The sequence below is a fragment of the Amphiura filiformis genome, chromosome 13 (genome assembly GCF_039555335.1).
Source record: "Amphiura filiformis chromosome 13, Afil_fr2py, whole genome shotgun sequence".
Lineage (NCBI taxonomy): Eukaryota > Metazoa > Echinodermata > Ophiuroidea > Amphilepidida > Amphiuridae > Amphiura > Amphiura filiformis.
In genome coordinates this window covers 65,860,739-65,881,630 of record NC_092640.1, presented here as the reverse complement: position 1 = coordinate 65,881,630, position 20,892 = coordinate 65,860,739, and the positions used below count along the sequence as shown (strand labels likewise).

General features: G+C 37.0%; 1 long non-coding RNA gene across 1 annotated transcript; it reads right to left on the bottom strand.

Annotated features, from left to right (window-relative positions):
- Positions 1-14,037: 14,037 nt before the first annotated feature.
- On the bottom strand, positions 14,038-19,947 carry LOC140168662 (uncharacterized). Its single transcript, XR_011861258.1, has 3 exons — positions 19,554-19,947; positions 16,461-16,550; positions 14,038-15,164 (listed from the first exon to the last, which is right to left on the bottom strand). It is a non-coding gene; the product is annotated as an uncharacterized lncRNA (long non-coding RNA).
- Between the last annotated feature and the right edge of the window lie 945 nt (positions 19,948-20,892).

Here is a 20,892-nt window from a genome sequence, read left to right as displayed (position 1 = left end):
TTATTGAAACAATTAACATTATTCGATGCAAAACATTGAGGGATGTTGACCTGTTTTAAATACAATTTTGACTAACATTATTATTTAAACTCGAAAAAAAAAATTTAGGTCTTTCAAGTGTGATATGGACTTTCTCTAGGGGTTAACCAAACACACGAAGGGTCTGTGTTTTGATGACACAGATGATGATGCTAAACTACCTTCAAAAAGAAACTTATAATTTTTCACAAGGTCATATCTTAAAATTCCTGTCCATAAAAATAAACAAAACATTAATTGAACACATGATTACTTCAATACTCTAAGTAAAAGAGTCCAAGAGCAGAAATATTTGGTGTCAAACCACATTTGTATAGATTTATTTGCGTAGCAAAATTAAACACGAATTTTCGGTCATAGACCTTTGTCAAGTGATGACCTTTTGCGTGCCGGAAAACAAAGGAAGTGGAGAGCACAGAAACGCGTGAGGAGTCGCGCGCTGAGTCGTGCGTGAAAACATAGATTGAAATGCGCGAGGTCTATCGCGACGCAAAGGGGGAAGACACGCAAAAGGTCAAAATCAAAATTACTGCAAAGAAAAATGAAGGAAATAAAGAAAGAAAAGTAAAGTAAAGAGAAAAGAAGAGAAGAGAAAAGAAAATTAGAGTAAAGAAAAGAAACCTGAAAAGAAAAGAAAAGAGAAAAGAAAAGACAAGAAAAGAAAAAAGAAAAGAAATGAAGAGAAGAGAAGAGAAGAAAAGAAAAGAAAAGAAAAGAAAAGAAAAGAAAAGAAAAGAAAAGAAAAGAAAAGAAAAGAGAGAAAAGAAAAGAATAAAGAAGACAAGACAAGAAAAAAGAAAAGAAGAAAAGAAAAGAAAGGAAATGCAAAAGATGAAAGTAATGTGAAAAGTTAATACTTACACAGTAATACTTACAAAGTCAATACTCTACTCTAAACACTGTTCAGTAACTAAACAGTTGTCCAACTGATACAACAGCAAAATGCACTGATATGGAACAGTTTCCTGGACCACATTCACAGCCCAATAATTGGCACCCAACACAAGAAATCTGTGAGTAAATGGAATAGTGTGGAACAAGACCCGTTTCTTGAAGAAAGTGTGTGAAAAGCAGAAGCAGCCCCGATCCACACTATTCCACTTACTCTTTGGAAATAATCACCTGTGTAAGGATCTTAAACGCATTCTCCCAGATTTCTTTTGCTGGGTTCCAATTATTCGCCTGTGAATGTGGTCCTGGAAGCTGTTCCGTGTCAGTGCATTTTACGGTTGTGTCAGTTGGACAACTACTTGGTTACTGACATGTGTTTAGAGTAGAGTGTTGAAGTAATCCTCTGCGTAATTTTTGTTCATTTTCATGCACAGGATTTTAAGATATGACCTTGTGAAAATTGTAAGTTTCTTTTTGAGGCAAGTTTATAATGCTTACCTAGGGAAAGGCAGAGAGAAATACCGGATATGGAGTCCCACAAAGGAAGAGGAATAATGAGCGGAAAAGGGAATGGCTAACACGAAATGAACAATAGGAAACAGAATTACGTTTATAAAATTTATTGTGATTTACATGGTCAGAACATGTGCAGGAGTAAAATAATAAATGTTTGTATTACTAAATCTTACCTGAGTTACATTGCATAATTGAATTTCTTATAATTCACGTGAACATCATGACAAATGGTAAATTCGCCGTCATGATGAAAAAGCCAAAACAAAACATATCAGGAGACTTGATGATTGCGTCCGCACGGTTTGGAGAGTCAACAAGAAGTATTCATTTCTCTAAACATGCCAAGACATCTCCCCACGGCGTGCAGTTGATGCACGGATAATACGGCGTACACTTGGTGCACTTCTATCAAACTCAATCATGCTGAACCTTGTCGCTAAAGCGCTACTCATTAAATAAACCCGAAGCATACCATATATGCCCATCCACCACAAACTGGTCGTAAAGTCGGCATTTTCCATTTTGAGATACAATCAAAAACAGTATATGGATTTCTATGTAAAATATATTAGGAATTTGACCTTTGATGAACCACAACTTCACTTCCAGATGTCCGATGAAGCTGGTTGAGGTGTCATTTTAAAGCTAAAAATGCATTCTTTCAAAATCTGCAATAAACAGAAAATGGTCTACTTTACTACCACTTTGTGGTGGATGGTCACATATTTATGTGATAATACTAACGCATCAGAAAACGTTTGGTGTTATTTGTATACGCTTAAATCACAAAAATAAAGCCCGACGATTTGAAAACAACAAAGCATGTTATGACTAGTCGTCGGTAGTATTTAAAACTTATCGTGGAGTTCGCTGCCGTGTCGAATTTAGAAATTTATTGAAAAGTGTCAAACATTCATAGTTATTTGTTCTAAACCAATTTATACTTACAATTAAGGCTAAGCAACTTTGTTGTTGTTGTTTTTTCAAATGTTTAGAAAATCTTTTTTTTTTGTCAATGAAAATGAAAATTTTTGCAAAATCATCAAATAACTCATTTCCCTAAAATATTGAATGAAGGATTACTCAATCCAAATTTGTAGCTTAAAAGTGACAGTTTTCTATTAAATTATTTTACAGAAAATAATTAAGAATGAATAAGAACAATTTTATAGAAAAAACAATTAATAATTTATAAAAACAAATATTCATGATCAAAAATAAAAACAAGATTCATGATCAAAAATAAAAACAAGATTCATGATCAAAAATAAAATAAATTGTTCATCAAAAGTAAATAGCCTAATGTTGCTGAATATTCAGATCAGGAATTATATTGCCGGATTCCTAGTCTGTCAATTAGAGAATAAACGATAGGAATTTTTATTTTGACTATCCGTGTGATAGACGACAGGCAGGTCCAATATTTTGAGTAGTGGATGCCGGCGCAGCCGGTATCTACTACGATAAAAAATATTGGACCTGCCTGTCGTCTATCATAGGTAGAGGATAGTGAAAATAAAAATTCCTATTGTTTATTCTCATTCTTAGTCAGGTAAGTATTATTTTAATAACTGTAAACTATTTTTTAAAGCAAAAATTAAGTTACCGTCATAAAAACTCCCTTTTTCTAAAATGAACGAAACTGGTTTACAACTTCACATCTTTTGTTGCGCGTACTGCTAGCGCGTGCGAGTATTCCGCATTGCGTCTACGAATATAACTCGATACATACGTGCACCTCTATACGCGTGTTACGCGTTATCAACACTCATGATGACGTGGGGTCGTCTACAGCCTGATAGACGACACCCAAAATCATGCGATTGTCCAATCAGATTATGTGTCTTTGTAATAGACCACTCTCATTCTTAGTCAGGTAAGTATTATTTTAATAACTGTAAACTATTTTTTAAAGCAAAAATTAAGTTACCGTCATAAAAACTCCCCTTTTTCTAAAATGAACGAAACTGGTTTACAACTTCACATCTTTTGTTGCGCGTACTGCTAGCGCGTGCGAGTATTCCGCATTGCGTCTACGAATATAACTCGATACATACGTGCACCTCTATACGCGTGTTACGCGTTATCAACACTCATGATGACGTGGGGTCGTCTACAGCCTGATAGACGACACCCAAAATCATGCGATTGTCCAATCAGATTATGTGTCTTTGTAATAGACCACTCCCACTGACTAAGAATATGCAATATGCCCGGACAGATGACTGGCTTCGAAGCCGGCCATTATTTGATCGTAAGTGAGCGCACCGCGTGGATTACTCAATTGCTAATCCCGTGACTGAATTCAAAGCCGGCCATTATTTAATCGTAAGTGAGCGCACCACGTGGATTACTCAATTGCTAATCCCGTGACTGAATTCAAAGCCGGCCATTATTTAATCGTAAGTGAGCGCACCACGTGGATTACTCAATTGCTAGTCCTTTATATTTCGAACATACAGCAGCTGCGTTGATGATATCAACAGATGAAGACGTGCCATCTTTCAGCCTTTTTGTAATTGTACCATAAGTCATCACCAATGTATCTCCATATACATCAAGTAAGGGCTGACCCAATTGCGTGAAATCTGCAGCATATAGAATCGTTTCTTGTCCATTAAGCTCAAGTTTGACAAGTGCCCCGAGATTATCGTTGAAATACAACGATCCACCTACAATAATAATAAACAACATCGTTATACACCACCCACCAGTAGCGTAGCCAGCGGGGGAGCAGGGGGGGGGGGCAGAGTGCCCCCCTGACAAAAAATAAAAGAAAAAGTGCCCCTCTGACAAAAAATGAAAGAGAAAATCAGGAGGGCAAAGGAAAAGAAAAAGGGCAAGGAGCCCTTTTCTAGCAAAATTCAGGGTCAAAATAGTGTAAAATACAAAATTTTTTCGCGCTACGCGCGCACATCAACCCAGTAAGGCCCTTTTCGGGAAGCTCGAAGACATACAGTCTCTATGTATTGTATGATGCAACTGCAATTTTTTTCATCTGTGCCCAAAAAAATCACATCCACAACAACCTCCACTACCACTCGCACCACCACCACCAACACCACCACCAACACAACCACCACCACCACCACCACCACCACCAACACCACCAACACCAACACCACCACCACCACCAACAACAACAACAACAACAGTGACAACAACAACATCAACAGCAGCATTAATAACAACCACCTACATGTCCCCACAACTATATGCGCCACCAACAGAAAAAAAAATACCAACACCAAAAACAATAACAGCGACAACGCCCAACACAACCACCATCACAAAAATTAATCCGACACAATCTCATGATGATCACCCCTACACAAACCTCCATACAAACAACTCACCAATAGGATCAAACACCAAACTGATAGGGGATTTTGACAGACTAGCCGAGATATCTGCCTCATTATCTCCATCCGTTTCTATTTGAGTAACTTTATTAGTACCTGAGTAAAACAGCAACCTGTACAGTTATTGAATAAATAGTTATGCATATCGTTATGATTTTCAAAGTGCCGAAAACGCTGTTCTAAGTAAACGATGTTTAAGCATTTGGACCTGCTAAAAATTCACAACATTAATGATCAATCATTGGAAATGTTTATTATAGAATTGTATTTGCAGTAGTATGTATATACAATTGTTTTTATATATATGGGGCACGGTGGCGCAGCGGTATGGGCTCTGCCTGGCAATCGGTGGATTGCGAGTTCGAACCCGGCGGTGTCATCGTGTTGTGCTCTAGGGCAAGGGCTTTACCTTAATTGCCTATCTTTACTCTGGAGTGAAATAGGGAGTTGTTATGAATATTTGTACTGAGATGTTGATGCGTCTTCGGGGCTTGTGCATTAGACGCATTCTTGTCATTAAAGTTGTCTACGAGAAATTCATAGATGTGAGTAAACCTACTTGAAACCCCTACGTAAAAAAATGCTAATTTTCACACTTCAAGTCAACTTAAGGGGCCTAACAGTTATTTAGTTATGCTCAAAACAATACAAGCAAGCCGGTGTCTTTGATCACCCACCAGTAGCGTAGCCAGCGGGGGAGCAGGGGGGGGCAGAGTGCCCCCCTGACAAAAAATAAAAGAAAAAGTGCCCCTCTGACAAAAAATGAAAGAGAAAATCAGGAGGGCAAAGGAAAAGAAAAAGGGCAAGGAGCCCTTTTCTAGCAAAATTCAGGGTCAAAATAGTGTAAAATACAAAATTTTTTTCGCGCTACGCGCGCACATCAACCCAGTAAGGCCCTTTTCGGGAAGCTCGAAGACATACAGTCTCTATGTATTGTATGATGCAACTGCAATTTTTTTCATCTGTGCCCAAAAAAATCACATCCACAACAACCTCCACTACCACTCGCACCACCACCACCAACACCACCACCAACACAACCACCACCACCACCACCACCACCACCAACACCACCAACACCACCACCACCACCAACAACAACAACAACAACAGTGACAACAACAACATCAACAGCAGCATTAATAACAACCACCTACATGTCCCCACAACTATATGCGCCACCAACAGCACAAAAAATACCAACACCAAAAACAATAACAGCGACAACGCCCAACACAACCACCATCACAAAAATTAATCCGACACAATCTCATGATGATCACCCCTACACAAACCTCCATACAAACAACTCACCAATAGGATCAAACACCAAACTGATAGGGGATTTTGACAGACTAGCCGAGATATCTGCCTCATTATCTCCATCCGTTTCTATTTGAGTAACTTTATTAGTACCTGAGTAAAACAGCAACCTGTACAGTTATTGAATAAATAGTTATGCATATCGTTATGATTTTCAAAGTGCCGAAAACGCTGTTCTAAGTAAACGATGTTTAAGCATTTGGACCTGCTAAAAATTCACAACATTAATGATCAATCATTGGAAATGTTTATTATAGAATTGTATTTGCAGTAGTATGTATATACAATTGTTTTTATATATATGGGGCACGGTGGCGCAGCGGTATGGGCTCTGCCTGGCAATCGGTGGATTGCGAGTTCGAACCCGGCGGTGTCATCGTGTTGTGCTCTAGGGCAAGGGCTTTACCTTAATTGCCTATCTTTACTCTGGAGTGAAATAGGGAGTTGTTATGAATATTTGTACTGAGATGTTGATGCGTCTTCGGGGCTTGTGCATTAGACGCATTCTTGTCATTAAAGTTGTCTACGAGAAATTCATAGATGTGAGTAAACCTACTTGAAACCCCTACGTAAAAAAATGCTAATTTTCACACTTCAAGTCAACTTAAGGGGCCTAACAGTTATTTAGTTATGCTCAAAACAATACAAGCAAGCCGGTGTCTTTGATGTTTTTGCGTATGTACTTACGTTTATATTAGTCAATGAGAGCGTATTGAATAATCACGATACGCTCATATGACGAGATTCGCGTATACCCGTTTACGTAATACGCTGAACAGTCATCAAATGTTTGTAACGTATTTTTTTCCTTTCTTAAAATAATTAAGATTACCTAAAACTTATTTGAATATAACGACTTATTTGTATGATAATAGCGTCAATATCACTAAGGGTCATAGGCTTACTGGCATGTCTGGGTTCAGCTTTCAGTTTACCCAAAATGGTTCTTCGCGCATGAATATTCCCGTACCATACCTCCGCTTAAGGGATGGGGTATGAACGTTTGGACAGTATTTATTGTGGGACATTAGAGCACATCAGACATATCGAATTGCATTCTGAATACGAAGAATGTCCTTCTGATATCAAATAATGTTGATATTTTGAAATTTGCAATGTAATACACATTTTATGGCAAATGATTACAAATTGATATTTTTATATTTAACAATACTCGAAGTAAACTTTATAAATCTAATGATATAAGTGTATGTAGGTGGGATGAAAAGCCGACGATCAATTGAAAAATTTGACCTTTCGTATTGAAGATATGGATTTTTTTTCCCAAAACGCCAACAAAAATTTTTGTTGGAAAAAAAATCTATATCTTCAATATGAAAGGTCAAAATTTTCAATTGACCGTCGGCTTTTCCTCCTGCTACATACACTTTAAGAATATATCATTAGATTTATATAATTTACTTCGAGGACTGTTATATATCAAAAATTTGAAAATATCAATTTTTATAATTTGTCATAAAATTGGTATTATATTGTGATTTTCAAAAATGAAAATTATTTGATATCAGAAAGACATGCTTCGTATTCAGAATGCAATTCGATAGGTCTGAGGTGCTCTCATGTCCCACAAAAATACTGTCTAAACGCTCAAAACGCTCATTCCAGATCCCTTAACCTAAGGCAATATAAACAAATTAGTTCGATCTTTCGATAGACCATCGATGCTTGGTCGATCCTTCTTATTAATTTTATGAAATCAATTAATTAGCTGTTGTTAATTGTGATAACATATGAATCTTAGTATGTATTGATATTGACCAATATAAATTTAAAATTAATTTTCATTAAGGGGGTACTACATCCCTCAATAAATTTGTGACTATTTTTGCATTTTTCTCAAAAACTATTAACCACAGGGGTGTAGTACCCCCTTAAGTAGTTGTTAGTTCATAAAAACAAGCATCAAAGCAGCATCGACGGTCGATCCAAAGATCGAACAAATTTGATTCTGGTGCCTTATATAGATAATATTATTCTACAATAGCTCCGCAAATTAACGCCTATACATGTACTCTGCTTTTTTGGGTCTTACCCGTTGTCATCATCAACAGCGATTCCAGACGGTTTTGATGGGCTAATTTGAGTCATGCCAAACTGATCTGAGGCATCCCCATCCAATTCAGCAAAGTATAATCCACCCTGACAAGTGAAAAATATGAGCCCTTCGTTTTCTGCGATGGTAATCGCTATCACATCTGTAACATGAAGTGATTTAATTTATATAAATGTGACGTGTCATGTCAAAAGGAGACACTTTTGAGCAGTATCGTAAATGGAGAAATTTGTACATTTATGACTATTCAGTAAACTGTACCGACGAATTTTGTAAACGTTTGTTCACTATTAGTACACAATTTGCTACGTGTGTCATCAAATGATCGATTAGTCCATTAGGGCCTTATTACGTCCATAGGACTTGCATATTCAATTTGGTTTTGAACTGAAATCAAACCTGCAAGGACTAATGAATCAATGATCCATGCTGCCAATTTTTCTTATCCAAGATGGCGGCCAAGTTAAATAAAAAATAAAAATGGTCTGTATAATATAAAATTAGTCTCTTAAAACTATTCAACTGGACTCACGGTTTTGAGAGGCAACAGTTTCACACCTTATCCTAGGTGCATCTTCCACGGTATCTCGATCGCGTGTATTTCTGAGAATAAAGTATTATTGTTTATCGGTTGGTAATTCTTTCCTCCAGTGCGGGATTCCCCCTTGTCGTGACGTCACAGAGACTGACATGTAAACACTGCACTCGCACATAGACGATTGTAAAAAATGGAGATAGAAAACTCAATAAAACTCAATTAAAAACACACAGTGAAAGTATTCTTCGTCTCTTATTAGTTGTAAAATGGTTTATTTTACTAGTAAATACCAATGACACTTGAAAAATACCGAAAATATAAGCGGTAATTGAGTCATGTCCAGTCCGATAATTATTTTTCACCGGTTATCGCGCCATTACCGCGATAAAATTTCGAAATCCAAAATCACCAAAACATGACCCCATGTTGCACGAAAAGGTTAGGGCAAAAGTAAAATCGAAGTTAACGTAATAAAAGATAATATATTTCCCAAATAAAAAATTATAATATAATAAACTTGCCTTCAGTATTTTTCTTATTTTCAGTGATTTTATTCGCACTGTTTTTGCGGTGTTTACCGTGTAATGCATAGTAACTCGGTGCTACGGCGCAATGTATGCGGGAGCCGTACGGCGCTCACTGTGCACTCGGTTGCGCTGAGGCACCGGGCGCGTGCTGGGACAATGGCGTCTTTAGAGAGGGTGATATATTCGTGTTTCACGCATTATTTTTGACATTTTTATTTATAATTACAACGTTTTAGATGTTATTATGATAAATGGAAACTCACACAAAGGCACTGGATCATCTGTGCAGAGTTTGTAGGGCATATATTTCTACAAAGAAAGCTAAATTATTATCGAATGATACTACAAGCTAAAAGCTACGGCACATTGAAATCAAGGATTTTGTCGAGATTTTAGACCTTATAAAACCTTCGAGGCCTAAAATCTTGATAAAATTCTCTATTTCAATGTTCCGTAAAGGCTACGGCACATTGAAATCAGGGATTTTATCGAGATTTTAGGCCTCGTAAACTTTTGCGTAAAAGCTACGGAACATTGAAATCAATTAAAATTCTCAATATGTCAATTTTATCGAGATTTTAGGTCTCGTAAAACGTTACGAGGCCCAAAATCTTGATAAAATTCTCTATTTCAATGTTCCGTAAAAGCTACGGCACATTGAAATCAGGGATTTTATCGAGATTTTAGGCCTCGTAAACTTTTGCGTAAAAGCTACGGAACATTGAAATCAATTAAAATTCTCAATATGTCAATTTTATCGAGATTTTAGGTCTCGTAAAACGTCACGAGGCCCAAAATCTTGATAAAATTCTTTATTTCAATGTTCCGTAAAAGCTACGGCACATTGAAATCAGGGATTTTATCGAGATTTTAGGCCTCGTAAACTTTTGCGTAAAAGCTACGGAACATTGAAATCAATTAAAATTTTCAATATGTCAATTTTATCGAGATTTTAGGTCTCGTAAAACGTTACGAGGCCCAAAATCTTGATAAAATTCTCTATTTCAATGTTCCGTAACAGCTACGGCACATTGAAATCAGGGATTTTATCGAGATTTTAGGCCTCGTAAACTTTTGCGTAAAAGCTACGGAACATTGAAATCAATTAAAATTCTCAATATGTCAATTTTATCAAGATTTTAGGTCTCGTAAAACGTTACGAGGCCCAAAATCTTGATAAAATTCTCTATTTCAATGTTCCGTAAAAGCTACGGCACATTGAAATCAGGGATTTTATCGAGATTTTAGGCCTCGTAAACTTTTGCGTAAAAGCTACGGAACATTGAAATCAATTAAAATTCTCAATATGTCAATTTTATCGAGATTTTAGGTCTCGTAAAACGTTACGAGGCCCAAAATCTTGATAAAATTCTTTATTTCAATGTTCCGTAAAAGCTACGGCACATTGAAATCAGGGATTTTATCGAGATTTTAGGCCTCGTAAACTTTTGCGTAAAAGCTACGGAACATTGAAATCAATTAAAATTCTCAATATGTCAATTTTATCGAGATTTTAGGTCTCGTAAAACGTTAGGCGGCCCAAAATCTTGATAAAATTCTTTATTTCAATGTTCCGTAAAAGCTACGGCACATTGAAATCAGGGATTTTATCGAGATTTTAGGCCTCGTAAACCTTTGCGTAAAAGCTACGGAACATTGAAATCAATTAAAATTCTCAATATGTCAATTTTATCGAGATTTTAGGTCTCGTAAAACGTTACGAGGCCCAAAATCTTGATAAAATTCTTTATTTCAATGTTCCGTAAAAGCTACGGCACATTGAAATCAGGGATTTTATCGAGATTTTAGGCCTCGTAAACTTTTGCGTAAAAGCTACGGAACATTGAAATCAATTAAAATTCTCAATATGTCAATTTTATTGAGATTTTAGGTCTCGTAAAACGTTACGAGGCCCAAAATCTTGATAAAATTCTCTATTTCAATGTTCCGTAAAAGCTACGGCACATTGAAATCAGGGATTTTATCGAGATTTTAGGCCTCGTAAACTTTTGCGTAAAAGCTACGGAACATTGAAATCAATTAAAATTCTCAATGTCAATTTTATCGAGATTTTAGGTCTCGTAAAACGTTACGAGGCCCAAAATCTTGATAAAATTCTTTATTTCAATGTTCCGTAAAAGCTACGGCACATTGAAATCAGGGATTTTATCGAGATTTTAGGCCTCGTAAACTTTTGCGTAAAAGCTACGGAACATTGAAATCAATTAAAATTCTCAATATGTCAATTTTATCGAGATTTTAGGTCTCGTAAAACGTTACAAGGCCCAAAATCTTGATAAAATTCTTTATTTCAATGTTCCGTAAAAGCTACGGCACATTGAAATCAGGGATTTTATCGAGGTTTTAGGCCTCGTAAACTTTTGCGTAAAAGCTACGGAACATTGAAATCAATTAAAATTCTCAATATGTCAATTTTATTGAGATTTTAGGTCTCGTAAAACGTTACGAGGCCCAAAATCTTGATAAAATTCTCTATTTCAATGTTCCGTAAAAGCTACGGCACATTGAAATCAGGGATTTTATCGAGATTTTAGGCCTCGTAAACTTTTGCGTAAAAGCTACGGAACATTGAAATCAATTAAAATTCTCAATATGTCAATTTTATCGAGATTTTAGGTCTCGTAAAACGTTACGAGGCACAAAATCTTGATAAAATTCTCTATTTCAATGTTCCGTAAAAGCTACGGCACATTGAAATCAGGGATTTTATCGAGATTTTAGGCCTCGTAAACTTTTGCGTAAAAGCTACGGAACATTGAAATCAATTAAAATTCTCAATATGCCAATTTTATCGAGATTTTAGGTCTCGTAAAACTTTACGAGGCCCAAAATCTTGATAAAATTCTCTATTTCAATGTTCCGTAAAAGCTACGATCAGGGATTTTATCGAGATTTTAGGCCTCGTAAACTTTTGCGTAAAAGCTGCGTAAAAGCTACAAAACATTGAAATCAGTTAAAATTCTCAATTTCAATTACCGGTATATATCAAGATTTTAGTCCTTGTAAAGCTTTACGAGCCCTAAAATATTGATAAAATTCTCTATTTCAATGTTCTGTAAAGGTATGGCACATTGAAATCAAGGATTTTATCGAGATTTCAGGCCTCGTAAACAGCTACGGGACATTGAAATCAATTAAAATTCTCAATTTCAATGTACCGTAAAAGCTACGGCACATTTAAATCAATGGTTTTATCAATATTTTAGGCCTCGTAAAGCTTTGCGTTAAAGCTGCGGAACATTGAAATCAATTTTCAATGATTGAAATTATTTTCGTAAATAATTATGGAACATTGAAATCAAAGAATTGTATCGAGATTTTAGGTGTTGTTAAGCTTGCGTAAAAGCTACGGAACATTGAAATTAAGAATTTTCTCACAATGTTATACCTTGTAAAGCTTAACGAAGTCTAAAGTCTCAAAAAGATTCTTAATTTCAATTTTATCAAGATTTTAGGCCTAGTAAAGATTTACGAGGCCTAAAATTATGATAAAAGTTTTGATTTCAATGCTCCCTACAAGCTACGGAACATTGACATCAAGAGTTTTATCAAGATTTTAGGCCTTGTAAAGCTTTGCATAAAAGCTACGGAACATTAAAACCAAGAATTTAATCAAGATTGTAGACCTCGTGAAGCTTTACGGGGTCTACAATCTCAATAAAATTCGATTTCAATGTTCCGTAAAAGCCAAGGCACATTGAAATTAAGGATTTTATCAAGATTTTTGGCCTTGTAAAGTTTTGTATAAAAACTATGGAACATTGAAATTGAATACCTGAGTGGAAGAAGGGCCCAACTCCAATTGTTTACAAAAATCAGTTAGTCCCAGCATTTTATTGCCAGCAGACTGTTCTTCCTTGTGTGTGAAAGATGAACCAAAATCCACTCTCTAAATAGTCTTCCACGTACACTTAATCAGGGTTTTCATGGAAGAAAGGCCCAACTCCATGGAGTTGGGCCCTTCTTCCACAAATATTGGGTTAAAGAGGAATTTTTGTTCATCCATGAAATCTGCTTTTCACTACAATAAACTTTCTTGACACGCTTCTACTTGTGCAATGAATGGATAATACTAGTTATTTATAACACATCTGCTTACGGAACTGGCGCTTGCAGTATATTAGTGGAAGAAGGGCCCAACTCCAGCTCGTATTAAGACCTGTACCGTTGCCATGGAAACATCATATATAATTTCGAATGTATGTAATAATGTATGCTCATGTATTAAAGGTCCCCTGAAGATGAAAACATTCTGTCTATAAAACTTTTCCAAATATTAAGTTTTTTCTTAATATCTCAAAAACAGTTTTGATGGAGTTGGGCCCTTCTTCCACTCAGGTATTCAATTGATCAAGATCAAATTAATCAAGATTTAAAACCTTGTAAAGCTTTATAAGGCATAAAATTGCAATAAAAGTCTCAATTTCCATTTTATCGAGATTTTAGGCCTAGTATATAGCAAAATTTTACGAAGCCTAAAATCTCGATAAAAAAATCCATTTAATGATCCGCAAAAGCTACGGAACATTGACATCACGAGTTTTCTAAAGATTTTGGGCCTCGTAAAGCTTTCTGGAATATACATGTATATACTTTTTTTTCACCCTGATATGGCAGTGACGTCAATGTGTTAAAGCAGCTGTTTCGCTCACTAATATGCGGTATCTTTAAGTGCGTGCTTGTGTGCACCAGCCCTTTGAACAACCACTAGCGGTTTGAGGCTGCACATAATAAAGAAATGCGCACTGACGTCACTGCCACATCAGTGTGAAATTGGTATAGTGTTTATAAGTATTACAGCGTGTTATTTGTGTGGCTAATAATAATTGGTAAAAATTATTTGTATTGAATAGCAAAAATGTTAATATCTCAAAATAAGTAAATACCAATTATAAGCCAAGCAGAGTAAACATGGGGCAGGCTTTTAGACTGTTCAATATATTTATTATTAAGATTGTATCCTTCATATTAATTATAATCACTACATAATTTAAAATACAAAAACACAATATGCTTGTCCTCCAATTTTATATAAAATGAGTTTTAAAAATGCATTGTACATTGCTTCACATTCATTTTTCAAGTATACCGGGGTATATCGTATATTGCATTATCTCTCCTGAAATGTTCTCAAATAAAATTGGTTTGTTGTCTTCTCATCTATTCTTTCTTATGTTCCTGTAGCCGCTAAATGTATGGTTGTTGAATTTCGCAAAATAGTCCCCATAGCTGACGGTGTCAATACACACATGCATAGGGCAGTATACAATGTATACTTGGTCACAACTGGGTGAGCGACATAAACTTGAACTGAAGGAAGAATGTCTAACTTGTTACTGAATTTTAAAAGTTGATAATATTTTTCCTTTGAAAATAGGAATATTTGAAAATTTTCAACATAATCCATTGTGCACAATTTTCTCCTACCGTATTCATTCCATTAACCACACAGGGTACTTGACAAAGTCATTTTGGGCGGGCCCTTATTTTTTACATTTTTTACATAATTACATGAATATGTAAAAAATAGCCCAGAATATGGACCTTGTGTGTAGAAAGCTCTGCATGTGTTGGATACACAAGTAGTTGCATGCATCATGCACATAATGATAAAGGATTATATACTTACTTATATAGGGGCATGGGCTGTTAATGGAGCGAATATGGTACATGTATCTGTAGTTCATATTTGCAGCTATCGATGGTACATCCATGACTGTAATTGACTGTGCTTGCTGCTTGTATCATGTGTATTGCGAGTTAAGACCAAACAAGTCTCATATTGGTAACAGACCAGACCAGCACCCAATGGTGTCAGGAATACAGAGATGTCGAGCCACACTCATGCTGAATCAATATCAACTTCTGGACACCTGCATCATGTGTAAATGAAAAGGATAAAAATGGAAATTAGTAAATTTCTTGTACATGTAAACCAATACTGTAAGAACCCAAACATATCTAACCAATGCAATATAAGTTTCATTAATGAATCTCTATTCCCCTAGCTATGGGTACCGACTGAAAATTGTCCCATGTACATTGTATAATGCACCTTCTCAATTTATTGTAACACTGCATTGTTCCCTGGGCTACAGGGACCTGGACAGGGTCAATTTTGAAAATTTACAAATCCACCGCTAGGCCCTGTCAACTTCTACGCAGAGCAGGACATCATCGAATGGCAAGTCCTAGACTAAATCCCGGCCCGCAGTGAGTTTCCCAAGTGACTTACATGTAGTTGCTAAAATGCTACGCTCATTCGTGGTTGACTTACCAAAAAAATGTTAGTGTTTTATAATATGCAAAGTGATAATTTGTGTTCATCGTACTCTTTTAACATGCAAAATGCATTGAACTTTTTTTTGGGGGGTACATTTTTTCTGGGGGGTAAGTCATCAGCCATGAATGATCCTGGCATTTAGCTCTAGATAGGGACACACTTAGGGGTGGTGCAATAATTATGTGTACCCCGGGGGTGAATTCTCAAAATGGTCTGCCAAAATCGCTTGCCCCCCCCTTTGGCCGTGCCAAAAACCTTTGCCCCCCTTTCGACATGCCAAAAAACCTTTGCCCCCCCCCCCTTTTGACGTGCCAAAAATATTTGCCCCCCCCCTTACACATGCAAGATTTTGGAGAACCCGAATTTTAAACCCTAAATTGTCTTAACATATATTGCGAGCGCAGCGAGCAGGAAATTTTGCATATTTGAACGTGTTCGTAACGTTTTCCTACGCCTTTTTAGGGCGTAATATAGAAACGGTGCCCAAAATATCTGTGCCAAAAATTGCTTACCCCCTTTCGACCTGCCAAAAATCGCTTGACCCCCCCTTTCGACCTGCCAAAAAATGCTTGCCCCCCCTTTTGGCCTGCCAAAAATCTTTGCCCCCCTATAATTCACCCCGGGGTACACATAATTATTGTACCACCCTTATTCAATTTCAGGTACCCGATTACCCTCCCGAAAAATGTAAGGCGACCAAAAAAAAAAACCCTGCTCTACTGCGTAATTAGGCCTTGGGTTGGTCTGTCAGGATTTTATATAATTTCTCACCCTAAAAAATCTGATGGGACCGTTGGGCCAGTAGAACAGGTTTTTTTTTGTTGTCTAAAATTATTGTTTCAAAAAGATTGCAACACATTGCTAATTTTAACTTGCATTTACATACCGGTATCATAAACGTATTAATCATACTCCATCAATTTGCAGTAGGCCTCTTCTGGTATGGCGACTATAACTTTCCATTATTGGATGACACCTGAAAATAACAATAAGGCAAATGGAGCATATACGGTAAATAAAAAAAAAAAAAATGTACACTCTTTGTTGTTGTTACGCGTACGGTACCTCATCAACATCAATGCGGCTTTCAATTGTATGACTGGCTCTCTGGTACCCTGGCAACTAGTTTCCATCTCTGTAAATACAGGACATGATTGCTCAAAAAGTTAGTCTAGCCACGAATTTGCTAACTTAAAGGCTAGAGACCATTGCATTCAAAAATCTAGTTGAAATCACTGAGTGCATGCTGTAAATCATAGAGTGCCCCTTTAATGGGTTTATGGGTAATTTACTAGTACTTAATTTTGCTAATTCGTAATGATCACCATTTTCATGGGAATCTAATTTTGCTACAAGGGTAATCCAGGAATTCATGTTACAATTCAATGTAAATATGCCAAATTTGCAGGTATTTAATTTCACGAATTAAGGCCTGTAGCGAAATTAAATGGTTTTACAGTATTTAGAGGGCACGGTAGCTCAGTGGTTACGGCCTTGGACTCATAATCTGAGAGCTTGCTTTACGTGCGTGGGTTCGAGTCCCCGTCACGCTACCGTGTTGCGCCCTTGGGCAAGGTGCTTTGTCTCGCTTGCTTCACCCCACCCAGGTGCAATGGGAAGCTGTTAGGGGTAGTCACAGTCGTTGTACTGATGAACCCTGCGCCATTTGTAGGCAGCAAACGTGGTTCCGACATATTCTAATAACGGCGGAATAAATGTAAAGTGCTTTGAGGCTGTTTGCGGCATAAAGCGCTATATAAATATCTACATTTATTTATTTATTTTTTTTTTTTATTAGAATTACCAGGAAGTGTTGTGTTAGAGAAAACAAAATGTAGCCCTATAAAAAAAAAATTAAATAAACAAGGCAACAAGTGCAAATAGCCAAAAGGATTATTGAGCTAAATTATTTTGGGGGTGCATGGGAGCTTGGTATGGCAGCTACAATTTTTTTTTTTCGCCGCCTAGGGTGGCATTTTTTTTTTTTTTTTTTTTTTCAATTTAAATACCGTATAATCTTTATAAATGCAGAGTTTGGGATTTTTTTTCTTTTTTTACTCAGCAGTGGTCAAATTTGTATAAGTTTGTCTCACTATACCATTTTTAACCGTGATATGGCTGCATGGAAAATGATATAACGGTAGTAAGGCTACAGAAAAAAAAAATCTTGTTCTATGGGCGGATGGACCTTTCAAGTAAGGTCGTTCGGTCTGGCTTTTTTTTTGCAAAATGACCGGCACCAAAAATCAACAAAATCTGTAATATTTTGCAATTTGGGGAATTACAAAAAAAAAATGTTCCTGATATTTTCGAAACTTGGGTCTGCATTCATTTGTAAGGAAAATTTGCAAATTTTGGAAAATCTGGGTCGGTCGCCCGTAGAACAGGCTTTTCTTTTTTTTCGCCCAAGCGAATTTTTTTTTTTCAAAACACTCTCAATGCCCCAGCATATCAAATGGTGCACCCGTATGGTAGATTTTGTAGCTATTTACATGTAGGGGTGGTGCAATAATAATGTGTACACCCGGGTGGTGAATTATAGGGGGGGACAAAGATTTTTTGGCGGGCCAAAAGAGGCAGGGGCGGGGGAAAGCATTATTTGGCAGGTCGAAAGGGGGGGTCAAGCGATTTTTGGCAGGTCTAAAGGGGTGGGGGTGGGCAAGTGATTTTTAGCACAAATATTTTGGACACCGTTCCTATATTATTGTTATGAATACGTTAATGCTAAATTTCCTGCTCGCTAAGCTCGCATTTATATGATAAGACAATTTTTTAAATTCAGATTCCAAAAAATCGTGCATGTGTAAAGGGGGAGGTCAGGCTGTGCAATAATTATGAGCCCTGGGGAGAATGAAATTGGGGGAGGGGCAAGAAATTTTGGCGAGCCGAAAGGGGGAGCAATTTTGGCAAGCCGAGAGAGGGGGGGCAAGCAATTCTTGGCACGCATTCATGGGTCACCTTTTTAATAAAATGCTCTAATTTAATAATAAAAAAGGCTTAGGCTAAATATGCAAATTTTCCTGCTCACTGCACTCGCAACATACATGTACATATATCTAGACCATTTAAGGTTTGCAATTTGGGATCCCAAAAAATTTGGCATGTTCAAGGGGGGGGGGAAGAATTTTTGGAGAGGGGGGGCAAGCAATTTTTGGCGGGCCGAGAGGGGGCAAGCGATTTTTGGCAAGCCGTTTGGAAATTTTAGCTCATTTTTTTGTCACATCAAAAGGGGAGGCAAAGGTTTTTTGGCATGTCAAAAGGGCCGGGGGGGGTAAAGATTTTTTGGCACGGCGAAAAGGGGAGGGCAATTTTGGCAGACCAATGGAATTCACCACCCCGGGTACACATAAGGGCTGGCATTTTTCTTCGGAAGGGGGTCCCAAAAATACTGGGGGTCATAGAATTTTCAGACCAAAAATAGGGGGGTTTATAATTTTTTTAACACCCAAAATAGGGGGGGGGGTTATAGAATTATCAAGGACTGGTGACTTAAAATATAACTTCGCAGTCGAAATGTGCGTACAATATATATGCAAAATTTTTACACGCTCCGCGCGCCTTCTTTACACTTACAATAAAACTTTTACCGCACTCCACACACTTTCTTCACTTTTAAGTTTTGACGCGCTCCGCGCCTTAATTCCAGCCAATGAATAATTTTTCTTGAGTCTGTGTAGTTGGAAGGGGGGGGTCATAAAATTTTTCGACCCGCGATAGGGGGTCGTAAAAAAATTTTGACCGCGATAGGGGGGTTCATAAAAAAATTGACTCCGGTCACCGACATATTTGTGACCCCCCTTGCGAAGAAAATGCCAGCCCCCTAAATAATTATTGCACCACCCCTCATTCAATTGCTTGAGCATGTACATGTAAGCTTACATTGTAAACGTTATTTTGACATGTTAAAACTTGACTTGAGCATGTTGAGAGAGCTGAAACTAAAGTTTTAAACTAAGATATACATGGAAGTGGAACTTACTTTTTATACTGTCTGTGTCATATACGTCTCCTTCATTTCTTGATATTCTCATAATATTACGTGTGCAAAATCTGGTGATCAGAGAATTTGTGCATGTTTCATGGTTGTGAGACAATTGTGGATCTTTGAATTATTTCCACTCGTCGGCGGTACAGTTTGCCGGCAGCATCACTGCCATGACCATTGATGTCACTGCCGGGTGTCACTGATCATGCTGATGTATTCTAGCATTTTATCCTTTAATTGTACAGCAAAATTGGACCGTAAAATCGAATGCATTCGTTCGTTTGATGTTCAAACTGGTCAGACGACAAGAGCATGCTTCACGTGTACAGTATGTCTACTCGTACACGATGCATGTCACAGGTGGTTTGCGTTCACCGTCATGTATACAATGTACTCGCACCTGTTGTTTTCAAGGCCAGACATGACCGAGCCCGGGTAGCGATTTTTTTTTTCCACGACAAGGATGCGTAATAGGACTCTCATACACAGTTATATAGTATACGCTCCACATAGTTGAGTGACCACCACTGCACGCATAGTATTTGTACAAGAGACTCACCATGCTCACAGCAATACCAGTGGAGAATATCCCATGCGCTACCACGTATCAACATCACAAATTACTGTAATACAAGTTGTATGTGTAGTATCATCACACACACCCACAGGCCGAAGCATTTGTGTATGTACTTTGAAAATTAAATGAGGTTTTTATTTAGATCATTCTTAAAAATGTTTCCGTTAAATATTTCATAATACCAGGGCCTATGTCTCTACAATCTTGATAAGTGTTACAGATTTAATGTGATGGTATTCTTCCAGTTAATACTTTTGAGATACATGTAGGCCCTACATGTAGCTATAGGACGTTGTTGTGATTGTTGGGGTGTACCTACATGTTTGGTAATGTCAATAAATAACTTAACTCAACAGGTTGAAGACCCAGTTGAAGAAAGAAGGGAAAGAACGAATATGGATAGATAAAAATATAATTGAGTTTAATATAAATAGTAATACATGCATGGTCACAAGGTCACAAGTTCTATGGCTCCAGTATTTACGTCAAAACAGCATTTATCAAGGTTGCTGTTTTGATCGCAGTATACACAAGTCTGCACTGCAGCACGCATAGATGAAGTTGGGATGATTTTTCTTGCAACTTTTCCCAAAAATATTACAAATACTTCCAGATTTTTAGTTTACCTTTTGATTTCACATTATATAGGATCAATGTTAGCTCTCTTTAGCAATACAATCATTAAAAATTTGTTGAGTATTAAATCGCATAAGAGTGTTGTGACTATTTATATAAATAAATAGACATTCTTACATG